A 25976-nucleotide genomic window follows, 5' to 3' on the forward strand; every position below is an offset into this window, starting at 1 on the left:
AGGCATAGTAATTAAAACTTAAAATGTAATTTTGGCTCTCACAGAAGAAAACCAATTAATTTAAAAGCGTGACTGGACGTGGTGGGAAGCAGAGAACAGGGCATGTTGCTACTCTGAAGTCTTTCTCCTTTCTCGCTCTTACTCTGTCATTGAAGGCGGGGTGGGGGAGCACCTGGTTCTGGAATGTGGGCAGCTGACGGACAACCAGTCTCCTAGATGTTTCTAAATCTCATTGACAATGAAGGTAAAACATCACAGCAGGTCAAGGAAGGAAGCGGTACATGGAGTGTGTGGGGCAGAGTCCATCAACCATCTTAGGGAGCTTCCTACAATGAGGTATCATAGGCAAGGTGACTTAAACTTATTTCTTATCCTTTATTTTTGTTTTGTTTTGTTTTGTTTTGTTTTGTTTTGTTTTGTTTTGTTTTTCGAGACAGGGTTTCCCTGTAGTTTCTAGAGCCTGTCCTGGAACTAGCTCTTGTAGACCAGGCTGGCCTCGAATTCAGAGATCTGCCTGCCTCTGCCTCCCGAGTGCTGGGATTAAAGGCGTGCGCCACCACCGCCCGGCTCCTTTATTTAACTTAACTTATTTCTCATAGTTTTGGAGGCTGGGATATCTGAGTTCAATATCAAGGCCAAGGTCCAGTTTGTGGCAGGGATCTGTGAGAGCCAAAATTAAATTCTAGGTTTTAATTACTATGCCAGAGAGTTTCTGAAATGCTGGCGGCTCTTGTTTATGGGACACAACAAGCCACATGTTTTCACTTCCCTAAACAAGTTTGTTTGACCCACCTGTACCGGATGTGCTTGATCACTTGTAGGCAGGAGGTTCACAGGCAGGAAATACATCAGAATGTACCTTTGCCCCTGACTGGATGGAGGCTAGAGGTTTATCAGGATGTAGGCTTGCCCTTAATTGGACCTAAGGGAAAATACAATGATTTACAAATGTTCCTTCTTAAGCCACTGCAAACCATGATTCTAGGCCATTTCCCAGGAACCTGGGTATGGACCTGGCCAGAGCCCATCCACCTGGCCAGTACTTAATAAAGCTTGCTTCAAATTTGGCTTTAAACTGTGGTAGTGGTCTTATTCTCGATTGGTGGGATTAACAGATCGTCTTTCTGGTTGTTGTTAGATTATTCTTTAATGGGTAGCTGTAAAGAGAGAGAGAAGATGGGGAAAGAAGAGACTTGGTCTGACCTTAGGGGGGATTGTGTTTATTCACAGCAAAGGGACATCTTCATCACCTGTGTGTGCAGACGGCCAATGGGCAGAAATCACTTCCATAGTCTACAAGGGAAGCTGGGAAGTGTAGTCGTTCAGGCAAAAATTATCAGCTACGACCTAACATCTCTAGGGCAGGGAGGGAATGGGTCAAGTTCTGTCTCTACCTACGAGGGTACGGCTACAATCCTGCAGGCCCTGCCTTTCTGCCTTTAGGGCCTAATTACTTCCAACTACCAGTATACTGGACATTAAGGTCTAAGTAAATAGATATGGGAGGTCGTACAAATAATGCTTCACAGCATGCGGGCCATAAAACGTCAGCAACTTTAGGCACGGATGGATCTCTTGATCGGTTATTACCAATGGATAGAAGAGTGAGAGTCGCTTTCACTTGATAGGTATCTGCCTTTGTGTGTGCACGTGTGTACAGACACATGTGTGCTTGTGAGCAGGGTACGTGTGTGCCCCTGTGTGGACAGTCTTAAGAGCCACCCACCTTGTTTTTTGAGGCAGAGTCCCACACTGGTCTGGAGCTCTCTCATTGGGCCAGGCTTGCTGGCTGCAGAGCCTTTGGTATCTCCCCAATTCTGCCTCCCCAGCACTGGGATTGCAAGCATGAGCGCCGTGCTCAGTGTTGTTACAACTTATGGGGAGCGTGCTTGCATGGCAAGTATTTTGCTGATTGAGCTGTCTCCCTGATTTTTTTTAAGAAAGAAAGAAAGAAAGAAAGAAAGAAAGAAAGAAAGAAAGAAAGAAAGAAAGAAAGGAAGGAAGGAAGGAAGGAAGGAAAGAGGGAGGGAGGGAGGAGAGAGAGAGAGAGAGAGAGAGAGAGAGAGAGGTGTGGTGGTGCACACCTCTAATCCCAGCACTTGGGAGACAGAGGCAGACAGACCTCTCTGAGTTCAAGGTCAGCCTGATGTCTATAGCGAGTTCTAGGATAGCCAGGACAACAAAGAGCAGTGGTTCTCAACCTTTCTAGTGTTGTGACCCTTTAACACAGTTCCTCATGTGGTGACCCCCAAACATAAAATTATTTCATTGCTATGGCATAACTGTAATTTTGCTACTGTTATGAATGTAATTAATTTTAATTAATGTATGAATTTCATGTAAATATCTGATATACAGGATATCTGATGTGTGACCCCTGTGAAAGGGTTGTTCAATCCCCAAGGGGGTTGTGACACACAGGTTGAGAACTGCTGACATAGAGACACTGTCTCAAAATAAGAATTAACAAAAAATTTTTACATGTATTTGTTTGTTACGTGTATGAGGGTTTTTTGTTGTTGTTTGCTCAAATGTGTGTGTGTGTGTGTGTGTGTGTGTGTGTGTGTGTGCCTGCTGCCTGTGGAAGCTGGTCAGAAGAGCATATTGGATTCCCTGGAATTGGAGTTTCCTATGGTTTGTGAGCCGCCATGTGGATACTGGAAACCAAACCAAGTCCTCTATGGCCAGTGCTCTTAATCACTGACCCATCTCTCCAGCCTCCAAATATGTATAGATATCCTGGGTGGAGGGAGGAGGTGAGCATGTTTTATTTCAATAATCAGTAAAATGATTACAGATATGCTCAGAATATTTCTAAACAGGAGAAGGATGTAGATTTGGAGAAACACTGCGCGTCTCCATACATGTTTCCTCTTTACCCTCAGGGCAATGCCGTCCATGGGCACGGTGTCTCAGCAAGGACAGGACTTTGCTTTCTGTCTACAATCCAGGAACACTCTGTTAGACTAAGCATGGAGTCATCTTGCTAGGTATGATTACAGAGGTAGATAGGGGGAGGGTCACTGTAAGACCAAGAGGGCCCCACATCAGTTGAACTGACACACAGGATAGGGAGGGGAATTTGCTTATAAAGAAACGGGTGTGAATGGTAGGAGATTGTCCTTGCTAGGATGTGGGCTGCAGGCAGTGAAGGGACCTGAGTGGTAGGATCAGAGCTTGTCCCCTGGAAGAGCATTGTGGGGGTGGGGACCTGGAGAAACACTAAAAATAGGCAGAACATGTACTTCTTTTCCCTCAGGACTGCACCGTTCATTGGAGAAGAGGAAGCCGAGGGTGTCCTGCATCCTAGCCCACATTGGAGGCAGAGGGGTTCTGGAGGGAGGTATCCTAGCAACCTCTGCGATTGCCTAGCAGGCTTCCCTTAGGGCAGCAGGCAGGGAGCTGGCTGATCCATCCTATTCCTGGGTGCTGGAAAGAAGTGGGTGCGAGGGTGGTGGTTCCCCATATTGGCTGAAGAATTTTAAAAAATACTGACTCCTAGCTGGGACCATAGCACAGTGTTTACCATGTTACCAAGCAGTAGGGGCCTGCTTGAATCATTAGGTTAGATCCCTAGTGTTATAATAAAGCCAAGTATGGTGACAAATGTCTGTAATCCCAACACTCGGGAGGTGGAGGTAAGAGGATCACGCTCAGCTACATACTGAATTTAAGAGCAGCCTGGCAGATGTGTGACTCCAACTCAAAAGGAAAAGAGACAAATAAGAAAAGGAGGGAGAGACAAGCAACCCAAGTCCTCGCTCCTACCCCAGGCCAGGGCAGACTGAAGACTTTCCATGGCATCCCACGTACAGCTTTTGAGCCACTGCCTTAGCGTTCTGTCAAACACACCAAGATCCCATGGTTTTGTCTCAGGTGAGCTCCTCCACCTTTCCATGGAGTAGACACCAGGTCATGGGTTGCTCTTTAGCTGACCCTGAGTTTGGAACGTTTTAAGGGAAGCGACAAGGTCCGCTGCAGCATCCTCAGCGGCCAGCTACTTCTGCCCAGTACTGCCCTGTACTTTCTGCCCTCTCTCCCTGTCCCCCACCCCACCCCAACTACATCTACCTACTCCCTTTACCCTAGAACGAGAGTGGCAAAGGGGAAAGCATGTGTGTTCACGGTGTCACCTAACTAGGACCCCTTGTAGCAGTGGGGGGATTTGGGGTGCTGGGAAGGACTGTAACCCTGGGATCCATGTGGATATCTGCATATGCAAAAAAGACATCATTTTTGGTATATCCACTAAGAAGCTGGACTCTGTCCCAACACTGTTGGGTAGGCATGAATCATAGAGAGTTGATATTTGTGATAGGTATCCAATAGCTACAATAATTGGACAAGAAACACGGTCCCCCTCCTGAAAGTGAGGCCGCCTACAATTGCTCTCCTTTTTACTCCATCCAACATCTTCGAGTGACAAACAAAAAGGCAGAGGCCAGGTCTAACACACAAGAACGAGAGTTAAAGGACAGAAGTTTGGGGATGTTAAAGCCATTGGTGTAGCTTTAATGAGATCAGTCACTCCGAAGACCCAGACAGAATTCTGTCATTTCTTCCCAGCCCCGTTTTCCTGCCAGTTTGTGAGGGTGGAGTTTAGGAGACCACCAGAGTTCTTCTAGAAACCAGCTGGAATGGGGGTGGGGTGGAGAGAGAATGACAGTGAACAGTTGAGAGCCACCTGGATGGTCTCCTGCTCACTGGGCCGCTTGAAGAGCAGGGAAGAGGGGAAGGAGGAAGAGGGGGGTGCCTTCCCCCTTCACTAACCAGGATTGTCTGGGGGGCTGGGTCCTGCATGCATCTGATAAGGTTGTTATGTCAGCTGGCACACCTGCCTGGCCATCTGGCACTTCCATTCTGCAGGCAAACCACCCTGGGCCTCCTGTGCCCACCTTCTCAAAGGTCAGGGCTACCGGGGTCCCAAAACACCTGCTGGGGGAAGAAAAGAAGGCACCTCTCTAAGCCCCGGTGTGCAAGGCAACCTTCTAGATCCCCAGGTAACACTTTGGAATGGCATTGCTTTGTCAGATGCGTGTCCCTAGCTGCGAAGTGGTGGGGCAGAGCCTCTCTAAGGCACCCTCCCAACCCCCCAACAGTTTAAATGTGAGTTGATTCTGACCTTGTTGAGATAACAGCATGGGGCTGTAACCGGGAGAGTTTCAATAAGACTCCCCTCTCTCCTGCCCATATCAGACGGAATCAGAGCAGCAGCCCAGGGACCATTAATCATCTCGAAAGCTGGGCTTCTGTAGTTTATCTATGGTACAATCACCACATCCCCTCCTCTGCTGGGCTCTGGAAACCATAGCATTTAGGAAGAGAGCGTGGTGCCCATGTTAGCAAATCATATTAGGTTCTGTCCTGCTGGCCTTGAGCTGTTAATGTATACATTTAACTGCTTCAATCAAGAGCTGATTTGTCTTAGAAAAATCAAGAGGGTCTGTTGTAAATGTGCTGTACCCCAGCTCTGCTGTACCCCAGCCCAGATAATGGCTCTATAGGTTTGTGAGCAGAGAGTTAGGGGGCAGCCACATCATCTGTGAGCAGCTGAGAGCATTACAAACATTATATGTTTGTATGTAGTCTTTTTTATTTTCCATTACTGAGGATCAAACCTCAGGCTTCATACATGTTAGGCGAGCACTCCACCGCCGAGCTCCATCCTCAGTCATTTGAACTACATGACTAAGAACCCCCTCCCCACTTGAGGTCATATGTAGCCCAGGCTGACTTCAAACTTGCTGGGTAACCAAGGATAAGCCAAGCTTGACTTATCCCCCTTCCTCTACTTCTCAAGCACTGGGATTACGGGTGTGTGCCACCATGGACAGCTTTATGTGGTGCTGCAGAGAGAATCCAAGGTTTCTAGCACTCAAGGGAAGCACCCTATCAAGGGAGCTATATCCCCAGTGCCAGGCCAGAGAGAGCTCACTTGACCCCTCTGCCATATAAGGAAACCATGAAGAGGAAGCCTCCTAAGAACCAGGAAGCAGCTCTCTCCAGACACCCGGGCAGCCAGCAGCACTTGGATCATGGATTCCCTCGCTTGAAGAACTGTGAGAAACAAATTTTTACTGTTGCTCAACCACCTAGTTTGGGGGTATTTTATTAAGCTGCCCAAAGAGGCCAGGAGAGCGGGGCAGGTCCTGTGCTCTCCCACAACTTATTCATGCCCATTCAGGAATGGATCCTTGTCGGAAGTGAGGTATCCCGGACCCTTCAGCAACCCCTCTTCTCAGGGTCATAGGCCTGTGCTGTGTGAACTTTGTAACCTTCACAAGACAGATACTTCCTTTAGGAGCCACCAGTGTTTCCAAACACCCCTGGCTGGGGACATAGCTCACTTGATCGAGTGCTTGCCTAGTATGCATGAGGTCACTGGGTTCAATGCTCAGCACCACAGAAACTGGGCGTTATGAAATGTGATTGTAATCCCAGTGCTCAGGAGGTGGCAGGAGGCTCAGAAGTTCAAGGTCATCCTCAACTACACCCAAGGCCATCCTGGCCTATAAGAAACGTTTTGTAAAAAAAATTAAAAACACCATTCCTCCTTCTGAGCCTGCATTTCCTCCCCACCTCAAATCTCCATGTTGCCCTTTTAACTTCCAAACACTTTAAGCCAATCATGACTCTCAGCCTCACCAGGAGCCTTGAAGGTCATAGGCCCTTTTCATGGTCATTCAGCCGTGAGCCTCAAAAGCTCCCCTTGCTGGGCCCTGCACTCCGTTCTAGCATGGAGGTAGTCTGAAAAGAATTCCATTTCATCTGTGGATAGTTTTACGCACAGGGCCTTAAAAAAAAGCATGACTATTATCATGCCGGCTCCCAAGTGCCCATTTCAGGACCTTCTTCCGTGTTCTTCACACTCTTCTCACCCTCCTGCATCCCTCCCACCACTGGCATTGATTCTGGCTCACACTAATTAGGCCCTCCTTGGACTATAACAGGAAGGCGAGCTTTGCCATGTTCTTTAAAGAAACCTTGTGAGAGTAGGACCTGCTGGTGGTTGCCAGGCAACCTGGATGATCCTACGATAAAGACAAACTCTTGAGTCTATGTGATGGGGCCAAAAAGCCTAGATAGCAGCTATTGAACATGAGTCTCTACTCCACTAAGAGGTTCGAGAAAGTTCTGGGTGGTATTGGCTGCCACTGCTCCACTGTCTTGTCTCTTTCTTTCTTTCCTTCTTTCTTTCTTCCTTCCTTCCTTCCTTCCCTTCCTTCCCTTCCTTCCTTTCTTCCTAAGACAGGTTCATGCAGCTCTAGCTGGACTTGAACTCCGTATGTGAGATCACAGGTGTATGTAACCACTCAGAGTTCCACTATCGTTTTATATCAATTTTTTTCCTGTGTGTGTTGGAGGGAAGCCAGCAGATAATCTCCATGTTGTTCCTCGGGAGCTGGCCATTTTGTCATTTAAAACAGGGTCTCTCCCTGGCCTGGAGATGGCTGACGAGACTAGACTGGCTGGCCTGTGAGTCCCAGAGTTTCTTCTACCTAGCCCAAAACAGGGATTACAAATACGCATCCCAATACCCTGCTTTCTTCATGGGTTCTGGGGGTTAAACATGGGTCTTTGAGCTAAGTACTTTACCAACTGATCTATGTCCTCAGCAGTCTATCTTTACAAGTGTGTGTGTGTGCGCGTGCGTGCGTGCGTGCGTGTGTGTGTGCGTGTGTGTGTGTGTGTGTGTGTGTGTGTGTGTGTGCTCCATGGCATCCCCCTGACTCTGCCTACTCTCTCTATGTATCTCTTTCAGCCTAGCTATAGTCTGTTAAGCCATTGGCCAAAACCAGCTTCTTTATTAACCATATATTAACACATATATAGAAGGACTTCCCACACCAGAGATCCTCTTACCTCTACCTCCTGAGTGCTGGGATTAAAGTTATGCACCGCCATTGCCTGCTGTCAAAATAATATTCTCATTGATAGTAGCATTTGCACTTCTAGGAGACAGAGACCGCCATCTACCATGATGGTCACATGTCTACTGTTTTACTCTGTGATGGTATAAAAATGATATCCATTCAACAGGAACCACACTTCACTACCCTGGGTGTGATAATCCATGTGTGTAATCACAGCTCTTGGGAGGCAGGAGACTCAGGAGTTCAAAGTCATCCTCAGCTACACAGTGAGGGTGAGGCCAACCTGAGCTCTGTGAAATTCTGCCCACCCCCACCCCAAAAGACAGCATACTCTGAGCTTTGGACTTTGATCTTTTCCTAGGCTGGTAACAAGAAATAAGATCACTTCTTGTGATGCTGAGAAGCTGCAACAGGCCATGTCTGCCAGTTAGCCTCCTGCAGACAGGCACAGGGAACCACAGCGAGTCCTCCCCCTGTGTGCTGTTCTGCTGATCTAAAGTGGTGAGGAGGTCAGCTGTCTTAGGTTCTTTTTTTGACCTTTAACATTTATCAGCCTGTAATCTGTCACAGCCTAGGGCATCTGTGTAATGCATTGCCACACCATTGACACCAAAAGATTGAAAGCTTACTGAACACCCACCAAAGGGAAGCTAAGAACTGACCCAGTAGGGTCTGTGCTAGAAAAGGCTCTGCCACCATTAGACCCAGGGGAGAGATTCCCCATGTTTTAACATGGAACAATCCCCTAGGTGTACTCTACAGAAAAGCATAAATTAAGGCATAAATATATGTAAGTCACGCTACCATTGGCATAGAAAAAATATAACAAGTGGTTATAGGTACAATAAATATTCCTGAATAGCAGAACATATTCTGTTGTCTACAGAGAGAACAAGTGACCTCTGAGGAACAGGAACTGGATGGAGACTTTTCCTGCTATATATAGAAATCAAAAATTTAAATATCTATCCAAGATATTTATCACCTACAAAGGGGACAATGCTTTTCCAGCAGAGAAATATTTCAGGACCACCTTAACCAAGTGTTCAAGGTGAACAATATCCAGACTAATAAGATGTCAAAGTGATGGAGTCTCTGAAATGATGAGCAGAGGAGAACATACTGTTTCTTCCCTTGTGTAGGACACATATGTCTTCCATAGGACACACCATCTCTTCCTGATAATATCTGTCACCAACTTCATCACAAACTCAAACTAAGAGATGCTGCACAAAATAACCAGCCATGCCTTTCTTCTCCTTAGAAGTACCAACTGGAAGATAAGCAAAGAAAGAACTACCATAGATTAGAGATGAATGTAAGATCGTGGAATAAATAAATGGGATGGAAATGGAACATGAGGAAAAATGGTGAGAGTATTCTGTCCATGAATATTGGAAGGTGGTTATGTTGACAATCTGGGAAGAGAAATAGACATTAATTCTTTATATTATTCTTGCAATTATTACTTAAAACAACTATACAACTATAAAACAACTTTGAAACAAAGGAGAAATGGACCAAGAGAGAGTCAGCAGAAGAGAAGTTAATGAAGAACTTTCAAGCAAGAAGAGTCAGGAAAGTCAAATTTGATAGTGCCTTCGGTGACCCTTGTTTGGTGAGCAATAGCCTCACTCTGGGAAATGACTCAGCCACTTAAGGGTCTTATGCTATTGAGGAGATAGATGTCCAGGTCTCCTGGTGTTGACTTCTTCAAGGAAAGCTACAGTTCTCTCTCAAAACTTCCTCAACAATCACAGTGACCTGTACACAGGAAGAATGCATGCTAACTAGACCTCCACATCCAATCTCTTTGGAAGAGTTCTTGTTCATGAATACACACTTTCTTTCATATAATTTTGGTTTTTGTGGTAGGGTCCTGTCACCCAGACTGGCCTCAGACATGCTCCATACTTGAGGATGACCTTGAATCCTTACTCCCCTGTTTCCATTTCCCAAGTGCTGGGACCACAGGCACACACCACCATGCCTAGCTCACCAACACACATTGACAACAGCATCTGGCAGCTCAGTGATTGTGAGGCTGTGTCTGAGATCTGTGTGGCTCTGAATCCACTGTCACTAACACTGTGGCTGTGCTCCTGAGGAGGGTTTGACAGAGCTCCCATCCTGCTCATCCAGCAGCGAGCAAACATCTGTCAACAGGACTGTATACCGACTATGACCGTGGCTAACATGCTGAACAAAGAAGACAGAGTTCCCAGATCAGTTGGGGCACAGACAGAGAACCAGAAATTAAACACCACATGATACTCTTAAGGAAAATACCATAGCACAAACACCACCATGACACCATGGGCACAGGTGGCAAGAAGACCTAACTTTAACATAAGGCAAGCTAACCTTACCATAAGCTTCTCTCTCTTCCTTCCTTCCTTCCTTCCTTCCTCCCTCCCTAACTCCCTCCTTTCCTGCCTCTCTCCCTCCCTCCCTTCTTTTCCCTCCTTCCCTCTCCCTCTCTCTCTTTGTGTATGTTTAGCATAGTGCAGCAATTCTCAACCTCCATATCAAATATTTACATTATGATTAATTACAGCAGCAACATCACAGCCTCAGAAGTTGTCATTGATGCTCTGACTGACGAGAGGCTGGGAATGACAAACAAGATTTTCCCATAAAGCGAAGCGTTTGACCCACAGCGGAGTGCATGTGCTTTTGAGTAAGGAAATTCTTGCTATAGGCCAAACAGTACTGGGGAGAGGAATTACAAGTCTGTTTGAGGATGCATTGTGGATGCCAGAGTGTTCTCAACTTGGTTATTGTAAAAAAGGAGAGAAGGATATGCCTGGACCAACAGATACTACTGCGCCTCTGCGTTTGGAATCAGAAAGAGCTACAGAGTCCGAAGACTTTTCAGTCTCTCTAAAAAGGAAGATGTCTACCAATATGCTGTCAGAAAGCCCTTAAACAAAGAAGCTAAGAAGCCCAGAACAAAAGCACCCAAAATTCAGGGTCTTGTTATTCCATGTGTCCTGCCACACAATCACTGAAGAAACAAGGCAATAAGAAAAATGAGGAGGGCTGCTGAGCCTGCTAAACTTTTGACCAAGAGGATCAGGAAAACCAAAGAAAATCCTAAGGAACAGATAACAAGAGACATAGGCTGTCCTCCCTGAGACCTTCTACTTCGAGGTCTGAGTTCAGCCAGTAAGAGTCGCTAAGAGGATCAAATAACAGTGTGCCGCACACCTCTAATCCCAACATTTGGGAGGCAGGGGCAAGTAGATCTCTGTGAGCTGGAGCCCAACCTGATCTACACAGTGAGTTCCAGGGTAGTCAGTCAGAGATGTATAGAGAGATCCCGTCTGAGGAGCACAAAGCAAGAAAACAAACAAAAATGGAAAACTAAATAAATGATTAAACATTTTCTTCCAAAAAAAAATTTACTTCAGAAGCGTCTCTTTACTTCCTGTCTTCCATCGTCCAGTTATGAGGAAGATTTGCTTTATAACCAAATCAGTGAAACTAAACTGCATTTTGTACTGAGCTATGGGAAGACAGAAGACTCTACTCAAGTCACGTTATTACGGTCAGTATTTACGGGGAAACCAGTTAAAATGACACACGCCCCTACTTTGTCCTAACGATTAATATGAGGAGGATGTCATCAGAGTAAATTATGCAAACATGTACTTGGTTGGAAACTGTAAGAGTAGTTCTGAAAAATACCCACACACGTATATTAAACAAACATCACCACGGTGTGCTTAAAACAACACAAAAGAGTAAGTATGTCGAGTGTTTTCCTATAAATGCTTTGCTTTAACGCACTCAGGGAGTTGGAAGCGCCTGCCCGCCTTCTTCAATGTTAAGAAAATGTGACTTTATTGAACAACATGGCCCCCGTTGACTGCCCCAGTACTTACACTCAATATTGAGAGCAAGATGAATCTTTGTTTGACATGCTTTGCCTTCGTGTGTTCAGGCCTTGGTGATTCCTGACCATGACAGCGCCATGTTTAGACGTCTATGATCCTCAGGCAAGCAATAAGTCTGATTGTTTGGGGATCAATTTTGTCCACTTGGTAATGGATAGGACTTGTTGTAAAGAAAACACTCATCCTCGCAGTGGTACTTATACAAATGCAGTTTCCCTTGTCCATGTGAATAAACCCTGCCCCCTCAGCATATCATGACCCCCAAAAACAGGCAGAGAATGAGCCACTCTGCACCATTTCCTGGCTTGTTGGAAAGCTGTCTGTCTTTCTTGGGTAATAATAATATAATAATAATAAATCATTTTTATTTAAAAATATTTAATTTAATGCAATGTAATTTAAGTTTCCCTCTCCTGGTGTTTTTGCCTGCATTCATGTCTGTGGACCATATGTGTGTGTGTGTGTGTGTGTGCCTGGTACCCTCAGGCCAGAAGAAGGCAAACTGGCCAAACCTTGATTAGAGCCAGAATGAAGGAAGGAAGGAAGAAAGGATGGAAGGAGGGAGGGAAAGAGGAAGGAAGAAGGATAGACGGAGGGTGGGAAGGAGGAAGGAAGGGTAGATAGGTGTCTTCTTTTTTTTTTTTTTTTGGTTTTTCGAGACAGGGTTTCCCTGTAGTTTCTAGAGCCTGTCCTGGTGTCTTCTTAACATTTTCTTTTTCCTTTCTTTCCTTCTTTCTTTTTCTTTTTTCATTCTTTCTTTTTCTTAAAGGCAGGATCTCAGTTATTTAAGGCTGTCCAAAAACTCATCAAGTAGCAGAGAATGTTTTGTATCCTCCTGTCTGTATCTCTCGTGCTGAGTCACTCACCTAGCCCATGCCTGCTAGATAAGTCCTAAGTCCTGTTCCAACTGAGTCAGTCTTTGCACCTATCTTATGTTTTTCTTTTTTTTTCTTTATTTATTTTGATTTTTCGAGACAGGGTTTCTCTGTAGCTTTGGAGCCTGTCCTGGAACTAGCTCTTGTAGACCAGGCTGACCTTGAACTCACAGAGATCTGCCTGCCTCTGCCTCCCTAGCCCTATTTTATGTATTTTAAATATCTTCAAAAGGTTTAACAATAAATTTTAACTTTTATTATTTTTATTAATGTGCATATGTGTGTCTCTTTGTGTGTGTGTGTGTGGTGTGCATTTGCCATGGTACACATGCAGAGGTCAGAAGATAGCTTGTGAGATTCCCAGTTCTCTCCTTCCATCCTGCGGGTCCCAGGGATCAAGCTCAGGTTATGAGGCTTTGTGGCAGGTTCATCTCATCAGCCCTAATAACTCATCTTTAAAAGGCAGAAGCAGTCTCTGCACAAGACGGTTTGGTGGTGGGAACTGGTGTTTGGTCTCGGGGAGCCCTCTTTCCTTAGTCTTACAGCTTCTCTTCCCTCTGAAGCGAATGGTGACCCTCCATTTTCTATGTAGCAGGACTTTGGTGACAATCAAATATATACAGAGAGGGAGCGGGGAGCTAGTGCACACTCGGACCATAAATTCTGCCTAATGCCTGATGCTATTGTTATCGCATGAAATGAAATGGCAAAACCCTAATGAGCAGACAACTCAATCTGCGATTTATAACCGCAATCATTCTAATTTTGAATTAGATTATAGAGAGAAGAAGGAACTTAATTTTCCTCTGTGCTCCCCAGGGTGTTCCAAGAGTGCAGATAAAAGCTGCCTGCCCAGGGATGAGTGCCAGCATAAATCAGTCCCAGCCGCCCATCACCACAGTCTTTTCCTAGAAACTGATAGAGACAGCAACCCAGCTCAGCTCGTAGGAGTTGTGCTGAGGGGTGAGGGTGAGCTGTTGACATTTCGGAGACAGGGAGGCCACGGGACTCCCCCTCTAAGTAATTCAGTGTTGCCTGCCCTTCAGAAGGTAACTGAGGGTCCCCATTTCTACACCCCACCACTGCCTCGGGTCTTAAGTGTTCATCAGGTGACCTCAGTTTGTCTGGAAGAAACAGGTTCCTGGATGGGGAAAGTCTCAGTGAAACCAGTGTTCTCCCATCTTCGGGGGGGGGGGGGGATCTAACTGGTTATTCTAAGAACCTTTCTTTATAGGGTAGTGGCCCACCATCCCAGTAGCCTTGGCCAGGACTCCATTCTGAAATAACTTTTCCTTTCTGTACAGAATGACTCGTTGCCCCAGGTTCTGAGGCTGTGGCCTCTGTGCATTGCTTGGCAGCTGACTAAGTCTGCTATGAACATGTGTATGGACTCTGTGTAGATTCAGCGACTGGTTCAGGTGCTAAGCATGATGGATAGCTTGTCAGTTTGACCGCATTTAGAGTTGCCATGGAAACACACCTCTGGCTATGTCTGTGAGGGTCATTCTAGAAAGATTAAATGAGTAGGGAAGACCCACCCTGAATGTGGAAAACATTGTCCAACAGGCTGGCGTCCGGGGCTGAACAGAAATAAGAAAGCTAGCTGGAGAGCATCTTCCATCCCGTGTGTCTCCTGACTGCAAAAGCAATGTGATCAGCTGCCTCACGCTCCTGCCACCACGAGGGTCTGTACCCTCAAGCCGTAAGCCACAAGCAGCTCTCCCTGCCTTAGGTCGCTTTCCTTATGTCACAGCAAGGAGGGAAGAAATACGGAAGAATATGTTCAGATCTGTAAGAAACTACAAAGCTTCGTCCATGCTGTCACATCTGCATTTCTACCAGCAACAGGTTGCTTCTGACCCACATCTCACAAAACACGGTGTTCCAGATGTTGGTCACTTGAATAGGCACACTGTGGTATCTTGCTGTTTTAATCGATGTTTGTCAAGTCTGTGGTATGACGCTTATTGACTTTATGGATCTCTGCTTTGGTGAGGTGTCTCTTGTGGCCCTGTCTCAGCCTTAAATTCAGCTATTTTCAGGCTGGAGAGATGGCTCAGTGGTTAAGAGCACTGCCTGCTCTCCCAAAGGTCCTGAGTTCAATTCCCAGCAACCACATGGTGGCCCACAACCATCTGTAATGAGATCTGGTGTCCTCTTCTGGCCAGCATGCATGCAGACAGAATACACTGTATACTTAATAAATAAAATTTTTTAAAAATTCATCTATTTTCTTCTTGTTGTATTTCAAGAGTTTCCTGTACAATGTTGGTCACTATCAAATACATCTTTTGTGTGCATGTCTCCCAGTTTGTGGCTTGTCTTCTCATTCTCTTCCTTGAATTAAATAGTAAAGTGATGTATAATTTTGATTAAATCTAGTTTATCAGTGGTTTTTTTTTTCTTGAATTATTCCTTGAACGTTGTACTAGCTCAGCAGGTAAAAGCACTTCCTGGGCAGGTCTGGTGACCTGAATTCCATCCCCAGATCTCACCAGCTCCTGAAGGTTGATCTCCGGCTCCCACATGCACACCATGACACTTTTGTGCCCACATCACGCACACATAACACACATACACACACACAGATACACACAGAGACACACAGAGACACACAGAGACACAGACACACACACATCACACACAGACACAAATGCACACAGACACACACACAGAGACACACATAGACACACAGAGACACAGATACACACACACAGACACAAATGCACACAGACACACACACAGATACACACATAGACACACACAGACACAGATACACACACATCACATACACACAGGCACAAATGCACACAGACACACACACAGATACACACATAGACACACACAGACACAGATACACACAGACACACACACAGATACACACATAGACACACACAGACACAGATACACACACACACAGGCACAAATGCACACAGACACACACACAGATACACACATAGACACACACAGACACAGATACACACACATCACACACACAGACACAAATGCACACAGACACACACACAGATACACACACACATAGACACACACAGACACAGATACACACACACATCACACACAGCACACACACAGGCACAAATGCACACAGACACACACACAGATACACGCAGACACACTCAGACACATACACACAGACAGAGACACACACACAATTAATTTTTAAAAGGTCATTACCGTGTCCAAGGCCATCTAGGTTTGCTTGGGTGTCCCTCCCTTCAGTTGCTCTTTCGGGTTACTTTGTCACAGACAGGAGTAAAGTGACTACTCTGCCTGTTTCCAAAATCAGCAAGGGACATACTTATCACTTCAGCTCTGGAGGGAAGTGTGGTCAGAAACAGAAGCAAGCTTAATGGAGGAGAGGCTGGGGCCAGCTGTGTTCCTGAGTTAACCAAACAACCAAATGTCCCTTATCAGCCTTTTTGTTGATAAACGCATGCTATGTCGTGATCACTGAACACCCCAGGCAAGATCTGAAGCAACCTCCCCAGGTCCCTACACCTGTCCCAATTATGCCCATCTGGACCAGGGCTAGATAGGGGACAGCGACACAACAAATATCACTCCCTCCCTGTCTCTGTCATAGTACATTTATCTATAGAAATTACACAGTCCTGTTTCAGAAAATTTGGGAAATGGTATAAAAAGAAAAAAATAATAAAAGTTTCTGTGATCTTTTTACTAAAGTATAAATGACCACATGTGATGTGTCTCTTTTCTATTGTTTGATATATGCATGCTGCACTTATTTTTTATTGTTTTTATTGAGCTATATATTTTTCTTCACTCCCCTCCTACCCTCCCCCATGGTCCCCATGCTCCCAATTTACTCAGGAGATCTTGTCTTTTTCTACTTCTCATGTAGATTAGATCCATGTATGTCTCTCTTAGGGTCCTTATTGTTGTCTGGGTTCTCTGGGATTATGAATTATAAGTTGGTTTTTCTTTGCTTTATGTCTAAAAGCCACTTATGAGTGAGTACATATGATATTTGTCTTTCTGGGTCTGGGTTACCTCATTCAGTATGATGTTTTCTAGATCCATCCATTTGCCAGCAAATATCAACATGTCATTTTTTCTGCTATGTAGCACTCCACTGTATAAATGTAACATGTTTTCCTTATCCATTCTTCGGTTGAGGGGCATTTAGGTTATTTCCAGGTTCGGGCTATGACAAACAATGCTGCTATGAGCATAGTTGAGCACATGTCCTTGTGGTATGATCGAGCATCCTTTGGGTATATACTGAAAAGTAACATTGTGGGTCTTGAGGAAGGTTGTTTCCTAATTTTCTGAGAAATCGCCATACTGATATCCAAAGGGGCAGTACCAGTTTTCACTCCCACCAACAATGGAAGAGTGTTCCCTTTATCCCACATCCTCTCCAGCATGCTGCTTTTTAAATGCTGCAGGAAGAACACGGAGCCTTGTTCTTTGCTATTGGAGAGAGGAGGCTACAGCCCTGGAACATCAAGGTAGAGTCAAAGGATTTGAGGCTTCCCAAGGCCGAATTCTTGGCAAGGGCCATTATGGTGATCCACAGAGTCAAGCTACTTACAATGAACACATTTGTCCCTATGCCATACAGCATACCATCAAGCAGTCCAGGCAAGAGCAGTTTCTTGCCCAAATGGCAAGCTTTGTCACACTGAAGGCAAGTTTCATAATGAATTTCTTTGATGCCCATCAACTTCTCTGAAGTAATTGGTGCTGCCATCGTTAAGAATGTGGGCTAGGATTTAGCTTTATTTTTAATTTACCTCCCAGTGCTGGAGATGGTATGGTGGAAGAGTACTCGGGCCTTGCGGCCGCTGTAAATTGGCTAGTTGAATTCATTGGGAGATAATTTTACATTTTGTATCTAGAAATTCACTCACACCTACCTACATCAGCCCAAGGGCCGAGTACTCTTCCACCATACCATCTCCAGCACTGGAAAGTAAATTAAAAATAAAGCAGGAAATGAAAATGTTTGTGTGTCAGGGGCTTGGTGGGCTGCCCATTTCAGAGCCTACCAACTGAGCTAAATCCTAGCCCACATCCTTAACGATTCAGTCAATGAGGTGATAACTCATACAGAGGAGACAACTGGTCTTTTCAGTAGAAATTGCTGTAGTTACTGTGAGTGAAACAGTGTATGATCTGCCTCTTCATACACAGAGCAAACAGCCAGAACTCCGTGAAAAGATGCTGGTCAACTACCCACCCAATGCTCTGTGGAAATATTGGTGAACCATCTGCCAGATACACTGTGAAAATGTTGGTGAACTATCCCCCCAGAAACGCTGTGAAATTGTTGGTTTGAACTATCCAGCCAGAAACTGTGAGACTGTGGCTGAGCTTTCCAGGGTTCCAAGACGATACTGAGTGGATTAACATGAGTGTCCTTAGACTCACAAGTGCCGTATCTTTAAGAGACCGGCGCTGTGCTAAGGGACAAACCAAACAAAATAAAAAAGAGCTGGAAGAGTCTACTTACTACCAGAGAACTAGGACAATCCAGCTGAGAAGGATGAGCTGCAGAAAACCCACACCGGAATTGATCTAGTGTAAAATTACCTTGGTGTGCATTCAGAACTTACAGATATTTAAATAGGAGAACAAATCCATATAAATAAAAGCCTGCTTGTCCTCAGGGCGATTATACTGCTAGGGAAAGAAGGTAATTTCCTCCCACACGGGTACATGTACTTAAAATGTCCATTACGACCAGTGTGTAGGAGCTGGAGCAATGGCTCAGTGGTCGAGAGCCTATGTCCTTACCTATTTGATAAATGGTTTAATAATGCATACAAAAGAGACAACTAGTCTTTTAGTTGCCACCTGGATGTGCCCCTGAATTTGGTTCTTAGCACCCACATAGTAAGATTCACAATGGCCCATAACTCCAGCTTCAGGAGATCCAACACCCTCTTCTGGCCTCCTTGGGTACCCTCTCACACAGGACACTCACTCACACAGACAGATACCCTTTCACATGGATAAAAATGACAAAGATAAATCTTAAAAACAAAAGCAGCGACGTCTGGAGCCCATTAACATCCCAACACATTGGGGGGAGGGGCTCACGAGGCCCCACCCCTAGCTTAGGAACTGTTGTCCTAATAGCTGCTGCTAGGGAACGGTGGGGGAAGGGGTGCTCTTCAGTGGCGTCATCTGCTGGTAAATTGGTCATACTTCAGTAGATAATCCCACACTCATGTTCATGCAAGTAGACCTAAGTCAATTCAGTGGGTCAGGAAAAGAAAATACATGCAAGTAGGAGAGATGGGGACTTGATAAGAAGAGGGGCTCCAGAGGGAGTGGGGGAGGAAGAACAGTGGAAAACAGGCATGGGTATGATCAAAGTGCACTGTGTGCACATATGAAATTATCAAAACATTAATTAAAACATTTAAAAGGGGTGGGATGTGCTGATCCCAGCTCTTGGGAAGCCGAGGCAGGAGTTCCCAGGCAGCCTAGACCACATGACAAGACTTTGTCTCCAACAGAATTATTAATGACGGATCAGGTGAGAGAGGGCATGATGTGCCCAGTGGTCTTTGCTCTTGGGAGGCTGTTTGTGTATTTGTGTGTATAGTGATGGGTTGCATTCATGACAACGGTTTTTACAGCTGTATTTAATCTGCCAAGCAGAAAATGTAAACGTTACCACGCTGTGTAAGAACAAGTAAGATGGGGGGGGGAGGGGCGGTGCTTTCTTCCTATTTTTCGTCTATTTAGGAATAAGATGTTTATTATTCCTTAAACAAACTAAAGGATGTTCTTTCTTAAGACACAAGCTGCAATCCCCAGCACTACAAAAGAATGTTCCATGTGACCAAATCCCTCAGTGATAAAGGAAAACCACAATTCTTAACTGTTTCCAAGCACCTGAATATTTGACCTTGAACTTACGGTCCTACCCCGTCAGCATCCCGAGTGCTGGGACAAGAGGCAGACACAGCCATACCTGGTTTATGATCTTTTAAAATAGAAAGAGGAAAGGATCGTCCCTACACACACACACACACACACACACACACACACACCCCTAGCAGGAGAAGTCCCCTTGCTTGTGTTGTCTGGATGGAGACCCCTGTGTTACCTGTGCCTTGATCCAGTGTCGGGGCTGCAGGGCACTCCCCAGTGTGAAGCGGGAACTGGCCCTGAGGGAAGCCGCCATTAGCTTCTGAGCAGTGTGGGTCACGAAATCCACATGCCTCCAAGACCCCGCTAGTAATGTCAGTCAAATGAGGCAGGTGAGGATGAAGCACACGTCTCCTCCCCTTAACTCTAAAGGAAATCTATGTGGATGAGAGGGTGGTAACAAAATAGCCTTGGTAACCCTGCCAATAAGGAGAGGCAGGCCTTGAACCCCCAGCCCCTTCAACAAGGGAAGCAGGCATGACATCAAGCCTCCGTTGAAGAGGAAAATCCAGATTTCCATTATGAAATTCTCCAGTCTTTCTGACCAAGGAGGGGGTTAGTAAATGCGTCTGTGTCTACCGAGTGCGTCGCTATGAGTTTGACACCTAAGATCCTAGGAGGGCTTGCTATTTCCTGGTTTGGTTGGCTGCTTCTGGAGCCCTGGGCGAGCATCCGGGCCAGGTATGAGGAAAAGAGACAGGTGGTTGGTTCTGCGTGGGTGCCGCCTCGTGGGGGGAGCTCAGGAGCGCTCTGGTCGCTGGAAAGGGAGTGGGAACCTTGGGCTGCCAAGTCCCAGAATTAAAGAAAATCGCTGTGTGTGGTCAGGTGAGCTGGATCTCACCGGCTGGGTGGGGGTGGGGTAGAAGGCTAAAAGTGCTGGATTCTGTTAGGTAGCCTCTGGGAGCCTAAGGGCAGCTGATTTTAGGCTCTCACCAGCCTGGGTAAGGACTACGAGGAGGACCCTACACTGACTGCCTCGCCAGGTGCAAGCAAGGCTAAGTTCAGGACTCCTGCATCCGTACTAAGGGGCCCTTAGTGGAGAGAGAGAGAGAATCCGGGCAGGCGCTGTATCCCTTCGCCTCTCCTCCGAAGCTGTTGCCATGGCCACAGGGGACTTTTGACGTGAAGCGCAATGACCCCCTCCTCTTCCTCCCTCCTCCTGCCCCCCTCCCCCCCAAGTTCGCCTTCAAGATGACGTCACAGACGTCCGCCTCCCTGACAGGCCACCTGTAGGCTGGCCTCGGCTTTAAAGCTGCTGTGCCCCTGTCCCCCAGAAGTCCAGCGAGCGACCGCCATATCCACGCTTGGGAGAATGCTGCGACTCCAGACCTACCTACCTCCCCTCAGCGAGAACACTGCGGCGGACAGTACAGACGACCCGAGTCAGGCAAGTACCCACCGAAGTCTCCACCACCGAACATCCTCCTCACCCACCCAGTCCCCTCGCCCACGCTTTGACTCCGGGATGAAGGGGGTTTCTTCCAGATGGAAGCAGAGAGCAGAGGCTTTCCCCTACGGCTGTCTTAATCCCAGCCAGTTCTCCTGTCCAGTCCCTTCACTTGGTCAAGGGTTGAGACTGGAGGAGCAGCCAACCCCAAGTCCCAACCGGATTCGCGACGTCGAGCTCCCGGGCTGCCCTGGAGGGGAGGGGAAGAGGCGGCTCGGCTCTAGGTACCGCGTCTCCCTTCCTCCAAAAGGGAGGGCTGGGAAAGCGGCTCCGGAGCTCGCCCTGAGCACTCCTGCCTCCTGGGGTAAAAGGGTTGTGTGAGGGCGAAGCCACGCGCTGCCACCGGGTCTTCCGCGCCTTTCCATCAGACCGTAGGTGTAGCCGACCTGTTGCCTGCGGGAAAGCGTCCCACAAGATCCGAGCGCCAGGAGTCCACGCTGGAGTCAGCGGTGATTCCACGCGGGAGTCAGCGGTGATTCTGCTGGGGAGCAACCCGAGAGTCCAGCGCCCACAGAAGGAAAACATATACAGTGCCGGGGAAAGCAGCGGGTAACCATCCCAGTGCAGCCATCCCCACTTCCTACCCTCTAGCCCGGGGAAGGGAAGGGAGAGGCTTCGAGGGACTGTGGAGGCCGGGGAAGCATGTCCTGAAAAGGTGAATACGGGGCAGATATAACCCAGTCTCGCCTTCCCACTTTCAGGGTTTCTGTCTGGAGGTCAGGATTCGGCTATTTAAGGTCCCTGTGGCTCCTCCCTGAGGATCCCGACTTCAGCACCAGAAGCTGGACAGCAGCTGGTCCGCACAGCGCGCCAAGGGTCGCTTCCCAGGCTCTGCTCAACCTGAGTGTCGGGCACATGCCCACACTCCCACAGAGTCCATTCAGACGAGGCCAGGAGGTGAGATGCAGTTTGTAGAGGAAGTGTGTGGGGGGGGAGGGGTCGGTTTTCTCATTTCTCCAAGGGTTAGAGTGCCTAGGGAATTCTATGTCGCCTTCACTACCTAAACCAGAGGGGAAATAGAGATGAACCCACAGGGTCTGGTGGGGTCCCTGAGCACTAGTATTCTATGAAAAATCACCACATTTGAGTCTGTCTTCTCCCTAAATCTTACTGGGAATAAATGAAAAAGAAAAAGACCATGAAGTTGGAGAGAAAAGATATTGAGACTATGGTAGGAAATAGTACACTGTGTCTGGGTGCCAACCTTTGGGAGTAGATGATTGTCTGCCCAAAATGAACATCCAGGTACACATTTTTTTCAATCTGAAGAAGCCCTAAGGGCCTTTGTAGAGGAGCACAGATGATTGTTTTGCAAGGGAGGAAAAAGCGGGGGGAGGGTGGGGGGGGGAGGCTGTCACAAAAGGGCTAATGGAGGTGGGGGAGGAGAAGAGCAGAGCGGACAGGACGCCAGCTCGAGTGTGGTTACCAAGCAACCACCCGCAGCCCCTGCTTCCTGTTGCCTTGGTAACAGTGAATGGAGGGGCTTCGGCTACTGTTTATCTGTGAGCACCTTGATTCTCTAAATTAAATATCTCCTGGTAGCCCCGCCTCAGCCTGGGCTGCGTGGGAGTCACTGCCATTCCCATATACTGCTCACTGTAATTACCAGTGAGGACGCCCTAGGAGGTGATTTTTCCCCTTTAAATCAAGGAGGTAAGACCCATGAAATCCTTCCCGCCCGTACCCCAGCCTACTTCAGGGATGAAATCAGAACCTGCCCAGCCATTTTCTCTGGACTTGCAGTTTAGGGTCCTCTCATTTATCCCTTTATACTAGAGGAACTGATCTCCTCTAACCTGCTCTCCCCCACACACCCTTTCCCCTTTAAATGATGAACATTTAAAGAGGTAGACATGCCTCGCCCTTAATGTTTAGTCTCTTGTACGGCAGCACTGGATTCTTTAAAAGTCTTCCCTGTTTTTTTCCTCCTCTGCATTGGCTTCCTTAAAGCCCACACTTGCAGACTCGGTCCTCTGGCCCTTTCCCCTGTCCCTGTTAGTTAGTGTCCGGCAAGCACTGACTCTGCTTTCCATCGGTCAACATCACTTGTCAGCACTCATCTGGAACACGTGGGTGAGAAGTCATGGTTCCCACAGACTCTCAAAGGTGACTGTAGCCTTCTCGGGGCCCGAAGGGAAAAAGGAAATGCCTAGGAAGGCACCCGAGTGACCTGCTGTAGGCATTGGTTCATCTGGTGGTTCTCAGTAAGAGCCGAGAACTTGCTGCTTCTGAAACCGAGTCGTTTTCACACTGCTGTCACCTGGTGACACAGATGGAGGGAACCCTCCCGTTTCAGGCAGTAACTCCCAGGATGCCTCACACCAACAAATGCAATACTTCCATCCCTCCATATTGCTCAGACAGTTTTATAAAGAGCCATTCTAAGTCCAGTGTATGTTTTAGTTCTCACTCCCCAAAAAGCCCATTTAGATACAGTATAGGGGGCATTTACATCAAAGTGCCTTTCTCTCCCATGTTTCTGTAGAAATTTCCTTTTACACCAAACCAGACAGCTGGTCTGCTTTTTTTTTTTCAGTTTTCTGCTCAGGGAACTGCTTTTCCTTTACTAGTTCTCTGGACCAGCTATCACTGATCACATTGGTGATGTCCCATGGCAACAATAGTCTTTTTACTTAAAAAAATTATTATTCTTTTTTTCTTATGTCTTTATTGACAAAGGGTTTACTTTCCTTTCAAGAAGACAACTTAGACCTTATTAGCCAGAAAGGAAAGCCAGTCTTTCATTGGTTGGTATGTATCACTTTGTTGACCAATAAGAGGATGCCATTTATCCTTTACTGACTAGCTGAGAGGAGCAGGGGTACCCAGAAATGAGCAAATCTGCCTTAGTTTTACCCAGAGCCAAAGGACGGGTTCTGAATTCTGGAACCCAGGATCAAGGTTTTGCTTTGCCCAATTCAGACTGCACTTGATTTACCTGAATTAAGTTTCCTGCTTAGCTATTGGTGGCTCACTCGAACATATCACAGAATACATTGTTCTGTATTTTCCTGTTTTGTGATGCCATCATAAATATATTCTAAGCCAGTACAGGTTATTTCTAGCATCGGCACACCAGGGGCACAGGGATCTGAAATCTCCAGGAATACAGATTTGGTCCTTAAGTGTGAGAGGGAGGGATTTGTGAAAATTTGGAGGGAACAGGATGGAGAAGAGGAGGAGGAATGCCGCCTCACCTGCGATGGGCAGGCATTTCTGCATTTTGGACTCACTCTGCTCAGCCTTGTGCTCCGGGGTGGTTTGACTTTTGCACTTTGGCTCTCGGCTGCCCTTTCAGTGTGAGACCTGGGAGGAATGTTGACAACGACTCCGACACGGGAGAAGAGCGAGCTGACCACTGCCCAGGAAGGCTCCTGGCAGGTAGGTGGGGAGGGTCCCTGGAACTGTCCTTGGCAGGTCAGCTTTTCTGTCCCTGTTTTCTTCTCTCCGCTCCAAGCCCTGAAATGCTGATGTGGATTTGCACTTCTCAGGAAAAAAAAAGGCAGGCCAGGGGAGCCCACTGAAGGTCCCGTTCATCTTGGACAAGAGCCCTGATGACGGCTTGGAGGATGCCTGAACGTGAGTACTGGCTCAGTTTGTCTCTCCTTGGTTCTTGGGAGTAGTCAGACACCTGACCAGGATTTCGCCATCAAGGGGCACCCCCTTTGCCCCTGCCCCATCCTGAATACAATTGGGACCATGCGCTCCAGGGCAAATCAGAGACTCTGATTCCTCAGAGGTTAGCTGTGCTCAAAGTAGAGGCCTCAAGACTCAGTCTTTCAGGACAGTATCGAGAAAGGCCCCTGACTTCTCTGTGAGAAGGGTAGTTCAAGTCATGTACCCACCCCCACCTCGGGCTCTTCCTCCATATCTAAAGCTTCATAGTCTCCAGCCTGCTTCACAAAAGATACATGAAGGCTCAATTAATTGTTACCATGGTTACGTGGAGTGGCCATACTGAGGATTCCTATCACCCATTACTGTCATGAGGTAAAAGAGAGGAGGGGTTTGGGGATCGTTGTCATGGAGGAGGAAACCATGGAAACCAGGGTTGCTAAGGGGACAGCTCTAAATTCAGAGGAAAGAAATGAGAAGTGGGGAGTGACAGTGGGCTCAAGGGCAGGTCACTTTTCCACGATGCAATCCTCTCAGACTATGCAATGGTTTGGGTACCTCGCATCTTCCTCCAACTCAGAGAGAGCTGGAGTTTAAGAATTTCAGAGAACCTGAACACCATCAGGCCAACCATTCTCACCGGATCTATCAGGAGAAAGGCAATAGTAATGGGTTGGTCCCACTCACAGTTCTGCCTCTGGGCTCTACCTCTTTGCCACTGTTTTGCCAGGCTGGTTAGTAAGAGCCTCCACTCCCTTGGGGAGCTTAAGGTAGGGCAGTGACTCAGTTGGTGGCTTTTGAGTCTGGGGTTCTCAATCCAGGTCTGCAAAGTGATATACAGATCGCTTCTCTCTGAAGTTCTCTGTCCTGTCCTTAGCAGACCTCTTATCATCTGAAGATCATCAGAAGGTCCCGAAAGAAAGTTCCACATCCTCCAGAAATACTGTAAGTATCAACCTTTCCTACTACCCGCTCATGGCTCAGCAGCCCTGTTAGACTGTTTGCTCTTTAGCGTGCGCTGAGGTCTCTGAACCTCCGAGCAGTCCTGCATTAGGACTGGGGTCATGCCTTGCATCCTCACAAGGAACGCCTTGGGGTTCAGTCAGGTCTGTGTAGATCTGTGCCCCCGTCCCAAGCTCTGGACTCTGAAGGGGTTGGACGGGAAAGGCCTTCTCTAAGCATTCCACCCGATCTGTCACTGACTTTCTCCATGTCCAGGCAAGCCCTTCCCCAGGCTAGGATGAACAGAACAAATCAAAGAATGGAGGAGGGGTGGGGCGAAAAGGAAGAGCTAGCAATTAAAAGGCAAAGAATTAAAAGCACCGATTGGGAAGGGTAA

At 47.0% G+C, this 25976-nt stretch overlaps 1 pseudogene; it reads left to right on the forward strand.

The window, feature by feature from the left end:
- Window positions 1-5962: 5962 nt before the first annotated feature.
- Window positions 5963-11046, forward strand: LOC119802493 (annotated as a pseudogene).
- Window positions 11047-25976: the final 14930 nt, after the last annotated feature.

This window comes from Arvicola amphibius, chromosome 12 (genome assembly GCF_903992535.2).
Source record: "Arvicola amphibius chromosome 12, mArvAmp1.2, whole genome shotgun sequence".
Taxonomy (NCBI): Eukaryota; Metazoa; Chordata; class Mammalia; order Rodentia; family Cricetidae; genus Arvicola; species Arvicola amphibius.